A 10872-nucleotide genomic window follows, 5' to 3' on the forward strand; every position below is an offset into this window, starting at 1 on the left:
CATATCCCACCCCATCCCCTCCCCATCCCCCATATCCCACCCCATCCCCTCCCCATCCCCCATATCCCACCCCATCCCCCATATCCCACCCCATATCCCACCCCAGCACTTCCCATACCCCCATATTGCGAGTTAGGAGGTTAGGGAACGGGTTCGGGAGCGGGACCTTGTGGGTGGGAATCTTCCGATTCAAGGGAGTGGCGTCGGGAAGAAGGGTTTCCATTTGATGGGGACATTGGCGCCAGTTCTGGGGAATATGGGAGCTATTCCACAAGGATGGGCTACATCTGAAGAGGGAAGGGAGCCAAGGAGCTGGGAAATAGGGAAAGTGAGGAGTCAAACTAGGAAGGAAAGTGGGACAGGGGAAAGTAAAAGGAATCAGAAAGCGCAAGTAGATGAGGGAAACAAACAAATACTGGATAAAGACTGAGATAAAGGAGCGAGCTATGAGCTGGGACAGAGGATCAAAGGAAAAAGGGAGAGTGTGAAGTACCAACAAAATCAGATAAAGCGCCTCTATTACAAGGCTCAGAGATTGTGGGAAATAAACTGCGTGAATTAGAGGTAATGACATCAGAGGCAGATCGAGATCTCCCAGCACCAAAAACAACTTGGCTGAACACTGAGCAGGACTGGACAACAAATAAATAATATTTTGCGTAGGGACGGAATAGATAAGAAAGGAGGAGGGGTAGTGGCAATATTGGTGAAGTAGGGACTATGTTATATTACAGGAGAGTTTCAGACAGAGTCCAGCTGGGTGGGACTGCACTCGCCTGGTTCCATTCTTATCTATCTAATCGGAGCCAGAGAATCACCGGCTTCTCTTCCCGCTCCCGCATCGTTACCTCTGGTGTCCCTCAAGGATCTATCCTTGGTCCCCTCCTACTTCTCATCTACATGCTGCCCCTTGGTGACATCATCCGAAAACACAGCGTCAGTTTCCACATGTACGCTGACATCACCCAGCTCTGCCTCACCACCACTTCTCTCGATCCCTCCACGGTCTCTAAATTGTCAGACTGCTTATCCGACATCCAGTTCTGGATGAGCAAAAATTTTCTCCAATTAAATATTGGGAAGACCAAAGCCATTGTTTTCGGTCCCTGCCACAAACTCCGTTTCCTAACCAATGGCTCCATCCCTCTCCCTAACATCTGTCTGAGGCTGAACCACACTGTTCATAACCTTGGTGTCATATTTGACCCTGAAATGAGCTTCTGACCACATATCGGCAGCATAACAAAGACCGCTTATTTCCACCTCCGTAACATCAGCCGTCTCTGCCCCTGCCTCAGCCCATCCGCTGCTGAAACCCTCATCCATGCCTTTGTTACCTCTTGACTTGACTATTCCAACGCACACCTGGCTGGCCTCCCACATTCTACCCTATGTAAACTTGAGGTCATCCAAACTCGTGTCCTAACTCGCACCAAGTCCCGTTCACCCATCACCCCTGTGCTCGCTGACCTATATTGGCTCCTGGTTAAGCAGCGCCTCGATTTCAAAATTCTCATCCTTGTTTTCAAATCCCTCCATGGCCTCGCCCCTCTCTATCTCTGTAATCTCCTCCAGCCCCACAACTCCCCGAGATCTCTGCGCTCCTCTAATTCTGCCCTCTTGAGCATCCCTGATTAGAATCGCTCAACCTTTGATGTCCGTGCCTTCTGTTGCCTCGGCCCTAAGCTCTGGAATTCCCTCCCTAAACCTCTCCGCCTCTTTCCCCTCCTTTAAGACGCTCCTTAAAACCCACCTCTTTGACCAAACTTTTGGTCACCTGTTCTAGTATCTCTATGAGGCTCAGTGTCAAATTTTGTCTGATAATCGCTCCTGTGAAACACCTTGGGGCATTTTTACAAAGTTAAAGGTGCTATATAAATGCAAGATGTTGTTGTTGTTGAAGAGGACGTATGGAGCCTCATCCACTGCTGGAAAGTGGTTGCTCCGAGTTGAGCGCTGGTGATGCACACCATGAAGGAATAGCACACATATTCTCACAGCTAATGCCGGAATTCCTGAATTAAAAGCAGGAACAATTCTAGGATACACGGAGCAGGCCCATCTGCCCCCCCCCCAGGGGGTTGGGGGGAGGGGCGGTGCGGTTTGAGGCCAGTTAGCCTCAGCTGTGGCTCAGTGGGCAGCACTCCTGCCTCCGAGTCAGAGGGTTGTGGGTTCAAGTCCCACTCCAGGGACTTGAGCACAAAAATCCAGGCCGACACTCCCAGTGCGGTGCTGAGGGAGTGCTGCACTGTTGGAGGTGCCGTCTTTCAGATGAGACGTTAAACCCAGACCCCGTCCACTCTCTCAGGTGGACGTAAAAGATCCCATAGCCACTATTTTGAAGAAGAGCAGGGGAGTTCTCCCTGGTGTCCTGGGTCAATATTTATCCCTCAATCAACATCACTAAAACAGATTATCTGGTCATTATCACATTGCTGTTTGTGGGAGCTTGCTGTGTGCAAATTGGCAGCCGCGTTTCCTACATTACAACAGAGTGACCACACTTCAAAAAGTACTTCATGTGCTGTAAAGCGCTTTGGGACGTCTGGAGGTGGTGCAAGGCGCTATAGAAATGCAAGTCTTTCTTTTTTCTGTTCAGTGCGAGTCTGGCCGTAAAGAAACAGGAGGAGGAAATGCCCCTCTCGAATTCTGGGACAATCTGGGAGATTTTGGCAACAACAACAACTTGCATTTATATAGCGCCTTTAAAGTAGTAAAAATGTCTGACGGCGCTTCAGAGGAGCGATTATCAAACAAAACTTGACACCGAGCCACATAAGGAGCTATTAGGAGAGGTGACCCAAAGCTCGGTCAAAGAGGTCGGTTTTAAGGAGCGTCTTAAAGGAGAGAGAGAGAGGCGGAGAGGTTTATGGAGGGAATCCCAGAGCTGAGGGCCCCAGGCAACAGAAGGCACGGCTGCCAACGGTGGAGCGATGGAAATCGGGGATACGCAAGAGGCCAGAGTTAGTGGAGCGCGGAGATCTCGGGGGGGGTGCTATCAGGCTACGAGAGCCCCTGAGCTTAGTGCCCTCCAATCCCTGCTGCCTGCTTTGCCTCATCTTCCCTTTCCAAACTAGGTGGCGGTCCTGCACTGAAGGGTCGTGATTCTTCGCTGGGGATTTTCGATTTAAAACAGAAAACAGCACCTAATGCGGTTTCCTTCTGCCAATATACTGTGTGTCTGGAATGTTCCGCCCGCTCACCATATGCTTCCCGAGCCTGCAGTCCACGGGGAGATGGGGCCTTGGGCTAACAGCTGGTAACTGCTCGACAGATTTCATCATCATGAAACATTCATGAGGGACCCCAGCCTGTCCATGAATCTACTCAGATACCTCAATGTTAATTGTAGTTATATGACTGGACCACTAACCCAGAAAACGAGGGTTCAAGTCCCTCCGCGGGCAGTTTGGGGAATTTGAATTCAGTTCAAAGGGGAAATGTTAAAAATAAATTCAGTAAAAGTGACCATGAAGCTGTGGGATTGTCATTAAAAACCCAACGGGTTCACTAATGTCCCTTTGGGGAAAGGAAACCAACCGTCCTCACCCGGTCTGAGCCGATATGTGACTCCAGTCCCCACACCAACGGAACTGATTTTTATCTGGCCTGTGATGTGATTCTACCGCCAATGTTCAACCGGAGATATGAACAATTACTGACAGGTTCCATAACGTTCCAGCCAGCCTATCCCACACTATTGCGATACCTTGTGTATCACAATATATACACTCTCCATCCCACCCGAAACCATGCGATCTCCTGGGAGAGGCGAAAAACCAGATTTAAAAAAAAACCAGGCCAATTTGGGAAAGAAAATCTGGGAAATTCCTCTCCAATTCATCTAGGCGATCGAAACTGGCCCTGAATTCCCTGCAGTGCCTACCTTCTGTAAGAGGTGACCTCCTCCGTCTCAGCCAGAAACAGGGCCAGTTGGGAGTTGGAAACTCCAGAGGTTACATCGAGTCCACAGCACAGAAACAGGCCATTCGGCCCAACCGGTCCGTGCCGGTGTTTATGCTCCACACCAGCCTCCTCCCACCCCTCTTCATCTCACCCCATCACCATATCCTTCTATTCCTTTCTCCCTCATGTGTTTATCTAGCCTCCCCTTAAATGCATCTCTGGAGGGAGTGCAGCGAGCGAAGATTCACCAGACTGATACCTGGGATGGCAGGAATGACGTATGAGGAGAGATTGGGTCGATTAGGCTTATATTCGCTGGAGTTTAGAAGAATGAGAGGGGACCTCATTGAAACTTATAAAATTCTAACAGGACTAGACAGACTAGATGCAGGAAGGATATTCCCGATGGCGGGGGAGTCCAGAACCAGGGGTCACAGTCTAAGGATAAGAGGTAAGCCATTTAGGACTGAGATGAAGAGGAATTTCTTCACCCAGAGAGTGGTGAACCTGTGGAATTCTCTACCACACAAGGCAGTTGAGGCCAATTCATTAAATATATTCAAGAAGGAGTTAGATATATTTCTTAAGGCTAAAGGGATCAAGGGATATGGGGAGAAAGCAGGGACAGGGTACTGAATTTGGATGATCAGCCATGATCTCATTAAATGGCGGAGCAGGCTCGAGGGGCTGAATGGCCTACTCCTGCTCCTATCATCTATGTTTCTATGTTTCTAAAGCACCTTCTCCTGAATTTCCTAGCAAAATACTGCAGATGCTGGAAATCTGAAACAACAGAAAATGTTGGAAATGCTCAGCAGGTCAGGCAGCATCTGTGGAGAGAGAAACAGAGTTAACATTTCAGGTCAATGAACCTTCGTCAGAACTGGAAAAAGTTGGAGAAGCAACAGATTTTTAAGCAAGTGTGGGGCAGGGAAATGGGAGAGGGGAGGAAAGAACAAAGGGGATGGTCGTGATAGGATGGAAGGCAGGAGAGGTTAAGGGGGAAGAATTTGGTTGCTTTGCGCCTCCCGTTAGCTAACAGGGCGCAAAGCAACTAGCGCCCGGGCGCGGCACCGCCTCCCGCGAAATTCAGCAGGTTAGCGGTGGCGGTAACCGGTAGCGCCCCACCGGCAATGACGCCATCGCCGTGCGCAGTGCCCCACTCGCGCCCCGGCCGCGATCTTCGGGAGCGCCCCCTGACATAACGCCGGACGCTATGTCCGACGAGGTCAGGGGGGCCCACCTGCGGCCAGGGCGGTGCTAATTAAAGGCGAGGTGCCGGGCAGCCATTTTCGTTGCTGGCTGCCTGCCAGCGCCTGCCTCCGCTCCCGTCCCCGGCCTCCTTACCACCTGCGCTCCATGAACCTGGCACTTCTCGAGTGCCGGGCTCTTTTGTCGGTACTCTGATCCCCAGTGGCCTAGCTGGGCCCCGGGTCGCACTGCGCAAGGCCCCTCCCCTTTAAGAAGGGGAGGAAGGCCTACAGTACCGTGGCACGTAGTGCCGCGATATTCCTTCACAGCGCCCCAAGAGGGAGGCAGGGCGCTTCCAGTAGCACCCCGCTTCCCCCTTGGGGCGCAACCACCGAATTACGGCCGCGGGGGCGTTAATTTTTTTGGGGCGCTGAAAGTAGCGAAGTTCGCGCCCCACTCAATTTTTCCCCCATGAAACAAAAGGGATGATGGTGCAAGGCAAAGGGAGATGGTAATGGGACAAGTTAAGAAACAAGATGGCTCTAGAGGAGCTGTGAATGGCGATGGAAGAATCAACAGCTGCCATGTGAAAAGATAGGGGCCGAGGTTATGGTCTGAAATTGTTGAACTCTATGTTGAGTCCAGAAGGCTGTAAAGTGTCTAATAGAAAGATGAGGTGCTGTTCCTCGAGCTTACGTTGAGCTTCACTGGAACAGTGTAAGAGGCCGAGGACAGAGAGGTCAGAGTGGGACTGGAGCAGAGATTTAAAGTGACAGGCGACCGGAAGCTCGGGGTCACCCTTACATTCTGAACCATAGAGGTCACCCAATCTGCGTTTGGTCTCCCCAATGTAGAGGAGACCACACCGTGAGCAGCGAATACAGTATACTAGATTACAAGAAGTACAAGTAAATCGCTGTTTCACCTGGAAGGAGTGTTTGGGGCCCTGGACAGTGGGCAGGGAGGAGGTATAAGGGCATGTATTGCATCTCCTGCGCTTGCACGGAAAGGAACCATGGGAAGGGGAGGGGTTGTTGGTTAATCCTCCAAATTAAAGGTGTTGCTATGGGAACCCGCGTGGGTCCTAGCTATGCCTGCCTTTTCATGGGATATATTTGTTCCAGTCCTACTCAGGTCCCCTCCCTCACCTCTTTTTCCGGTACACTGATGACTATATTGGTGCCGTTTCCTGCTCTCAGCTTGAACTAGAAAATTTCATTCAATTTGCTTCCAATTTCCACCCTTCGCTCACCTTCACATGGTCCATCTCCGATTCTTCCCTTCCCTTCCTCGACTTCTCTGTCTCCATTTCTGGGGATAGGCTATCGACAAACACCCACTATAAGCCCACTGACTCCCACAGCTACCTGGACTACACTTCCTCCCACCCCGCTTCCTGCAATGACTCTATTCCATTCTCCCAGTTTCTCTGTCTCCGCTGCATCTGTTTGGACGATGCCACCTTCCATACCAGTGCTTCTGATAGGTCTTCCTTTTTCCTCAACCGAGGATTCCCCTCTACTGTGGTTGACACGGCCCTCGACCGTGTCCGTTCTGACGTAAGAAAACTACTAGGCACTTGGTCTGAGTATTAAACAAAGCTTTAATCAACTGTTTTTCAACATGGAGATCTAGTTGTGTCCTTCACTAGTTCCTGTTAAAGAATGTCCTGAGCAAGCTGGGCCCATGCCCGAGTACTTATACTCTCCCTGGACAGCGCCACCAGCAGGCCACCCAGTATCATTTCATAAGTCTTTCCACATGAATGACAAGATTCATGTCACATTCCATTTCCCGCACTTCTGCCCTCACCCCTGCCCCTCCCTCCCGGAACCACGATAGGGTTCCCCTTGTCCTCACCTTTCACCCCACCAGCCTCCACATTCAACAGATCATCCTCCGCCATTTCTGCCACCTGTAGCGTGATCCCACCACCAAACGCATCTTTTCCTTCCCTCCCCTTTCAGCATTCCGAAGGGACCACTCCCTCCGCGACACCCTAGTCAACTCCTCAATCACCCCCAACAGCCCTTCCCCTTCGCCTGGCACCTTCCCGTGCAAGCACAGGAGGTGCAACACGTGCCCTTTTACCTCCCCCCTTCCCACTGTCCAGGGCCCCAAACACCCCTTCCAGGTGAAACAGCGATTTACTTGTACCTCTTGCAATTTACTATACAGTATTCGCTGTTCACGCTGCAGTCTCCTCTACACTAGTCTGGGGAGACCAAATGCAGATTGGGTGACCGCTTTGCGGAACACCTCAATTCAGTCCGTAAGGGTGACGCCGAGCTTCCGGTCATCTGTCACTTTAATTCTCCCCTCCACTCCCACAAGATCAACATGTGTCCCCTCCCCACCCTTAGTTGGAAAATGGCCGGCTGAAAGAGATGGGTGGAATCTTGGTGGAACCTAGTAGTGGTCTTTAAAATTATGAAGGGGTTTGATAGGATAGATGTAGCGAACATATTTCCACTTGTGGGGAGACCAAAACTCGGGGCCATAAATATAAGTTCTCCCCGGTGTCCTGGGCCAATATTTATCCTTCAACCAACATCACTACAAAAAACATGATCTGGTTATGATCACATTGTGTTTGTGGGAGCTTGCTGTGCGCAAATTGGCTGCTGCATTTCCCACATTACAACAGTGACTCCACTTCAAAAGTGCATAATTGGCTGTAAATTGCTTTGGGACGTCCGATGGATATGAAAGGCGCTATAGAAATGCAAGTTCTTGCTTTCTTTTATGGCTGAGCTGTATCTTAACTCCATTTACCCGCTGACATAAGAAAATTACTAGGCACTTGGTCAGAGTATTAACCAAGGCTTTAATCGACTGTTTCACAACATGGAAGTCTAGTTATCCTTCACTAGTTCCTGTTTACAAAATGTCCCTGAGCAAGCTGGGCCCGTGCCCGAGTATTTATACTCTCCCTGGACAGTGCCACCAGCAGGCCGCCCAGTATATTTCATAAGTCCTTTCTACATAAATGGCACGATTTATGTCACCCGCCTTCGCTCCATGTCCCCTCGTTACCCTTACCCAACAAGTATCGATCGATCTGCATCTTGAAAACGAAGTGTGATTCGGTCTGCACCTGTCGGTCACTGCTACAGAACGGGCAATGGGTTGCATTCTGTATCGGTCAGTCTCGGGCACTCTACGCGAGTGCGACGATCATTCTGCATCTGAGCATCACTGCATCAACCACAACCACCATCCACTTCACTTAGGAACGTAGGAGCGGGAGGAGGCCATTCAGCCCCTCGAGTCTGCTCTGCCATTCAGTGAGATCATGGCTCATGATCTGTATCTTAACTTCATTTACCCGTCTTTACCCAGAGAGTGGTTAGAATGTGGAACCTGCTACCACAAGGAATAGTTAAGGGAATGGTAGCATAGTGGTTATGTTACTGGACTAGCAGTCCAGTGGTTTGGACTTATAATCCGGAGACAAGCCACGGCAGCTGGGGAATTTAAATTCAGTTAAATAAATCTGGAATAAAAAGCTAGTGTCAGTAATGGTGACCATGAAACTACCGGATTGTCGTAAAAACCCATCTGGTTCACTAATTGTCCTTTAGGGAAGGAAACCTGCCGTCCTTACCCGGTCTGGCCGATATGTGACTCCAGACTCACAGCAATGTGGTTGACTCTTAACCGCCCTCTGAAATGGCCTAGCAAGACACCCAAGGGCAATTAGGGATGGGCAATAAATGCTGGCCTTGCCAGCGACGCCCACATCCCGTGAATTAATTTTTTTTAAAACAGTTGAGGGGAATAGCATCGATGCATTTAAGGGGAAGCTCGATAAGTACACGAGGGAGAAAGGAATCGAAGGATATGTTGATGGGGTGAGATGAAGAGGGGTGGGAGGAGGCTGGTGTGGTGCATAAACACCGGCACGGACCAGTTGGGCCGAATGGCCTGTTTCTGTGCTGTACATTCTATAATATCCCCACCTTTTCTCCCGATCCCTCGATGTCCTTACCTAACAAAAATCTATCGATCTCAGTCTTGAAAGACCCTCTTTGTGATTCTCTTCGCTTTGCATGATTGAGGCCTTGATGCCAGGCCGGTTGACTGAACACAGGTTTATAAAAATAATAAGGGGGTTTTGTTTTCTGCGGAGTGAGGGGTGTGTTGGAGAGGGTTGTGGGTGGAGCCGGAGCTACTGCCTGGAGAGCGTTACAGAGCTTACCGACATCTGAAGGAAGGTAATGAAGGTTTGTTCCCCTTTGATGTGCCGCTGGACAGGTGAACGGGCATCTCTAACCATGCTCAGTGTTTGCACTGAAGGCTTTCTGCAAAGGCTTAGGCCCGTTTCCATAGAGACAGCAGATTACAGATCTCTCTCTCTTGTGGCGACTTTATTAGTGCAAGGTGGGTGGCCTTCCAGTCCCCCACAGTCCCTGCCCCTTTACATTCTAGCATGAACACAACTCGGTATCCTGTTAGGCAGTCCCTCGGAACCGAGGATGACTTGCTTCCACATTAAAAATGAGTTCTCAGGTGACCGATGAGTCCAATGCGGGACCTACAGTCTCGGTCACAGGTGGGGCAGACGGTGATTGGGAGCAGTACGGCGTTCCGGTCTGTCGCTGTTGGGGTTGTCCATGAGGGTCCTGACGTTCCAGGTCCCGAACTTCATTTTAAAGGGTGGAAGATGCCTGTGCATGAATTCTTTTAACGTGGGGTGGCCGTTGCACACCAGCTACCACACGGGCTTGACAGAGCGAGGTCTTGGTCCAATGGCAAGGGGATCCAAGACGATTGGAGACCAGGCTCTGCTACATGGGCCTAGCACAGACACACATACTGCTACTGTCCTCCTCCCTCCTTCCCGCAGGTCCTCTCTGCCTGGGTTTCGTACTTTTGAAGCATCCCACAAACAGCAAGACTCAGCCATGGCTCAACTCTCCATTATGCACGCAGCAAAGATCTCACAAAAAAAGCAAGGAGGCGAATGATTAGTTATTCATATCATCAATGCCGGGCTGGGGGGGCAGGTAGGACAGGTAGGAGTAAATTTGATGGCATGAATTGGAATCAAACTCTTTAAGGAAAGAAAGTGCTTGCATTCCTGTAGCACCTTTTACAACCTCAGGACATCCCAAAGCCATGTCCTAACTCGCACCAAATCCCATTCACCCATCACCCTCTGTGCTCACTGACCTACATTGGCTCCCAACACCTCGATTTTAAATTTCTCATCCTCAATTTCAAATCCCTCCATGGCCTCACCCCTCTCTATCTCTGTAATCTCCTCCAGCCTTCTGCCCCCCACCACCCCACCCCCGGCCACCCAGAGATTTCTGCACTCCTCCAATTCTGGCCTCTTGAACATCCTCTTGAGCAGCACGGTGGCATAGTGGTTAGCACTGTTGCCTCACAGCGCCAGGGACCTGGGTTCGAATCCGGCCTCGGGTGACTGTCTGTGTGGAGTTTGCACATTCTCCCTGTGTTTGCGTGGGTTTCCTCCGGGTGCTCCGGTTTCCTCCCACAGTCCAAAGATGTGCGGGTTAGGTTGATTGGCTATGATAAATTGACCCTTAGTGTTAGGGGGATTAAATACGTGGGGTTACGGGGATCGGGTGGGATATGTGTCGGTGCAGGCTCAATGGGCTGAAATGGCCTCTATCTGCACTGTGGGGTTTCTGTGATCCCCGATTTTTAATCGCTCCACCATTGGTGGCCGTGCTTTCAGCTGCCGAGGCCCTCAGCTCTGGAATTCCCTCCCTAAACCTCTCCACCTCTCTTTCCTCCTTTAAGATG

Source organism: Somniosus microcephalus, chromosome 4, assembly GCF_052327205.1.
Source record: "Somniosus microcephalus isolate GS21.2 chromosome 4, FLI_Smic_1.0, whole genome shotgun sequence".
Lineage (NCBI taxonomy): Eukaryota > Metazoa > Chordata > Chondrichthyes > Squaliformes > Somniosidae > Somniosus > Somniosus microcephalus.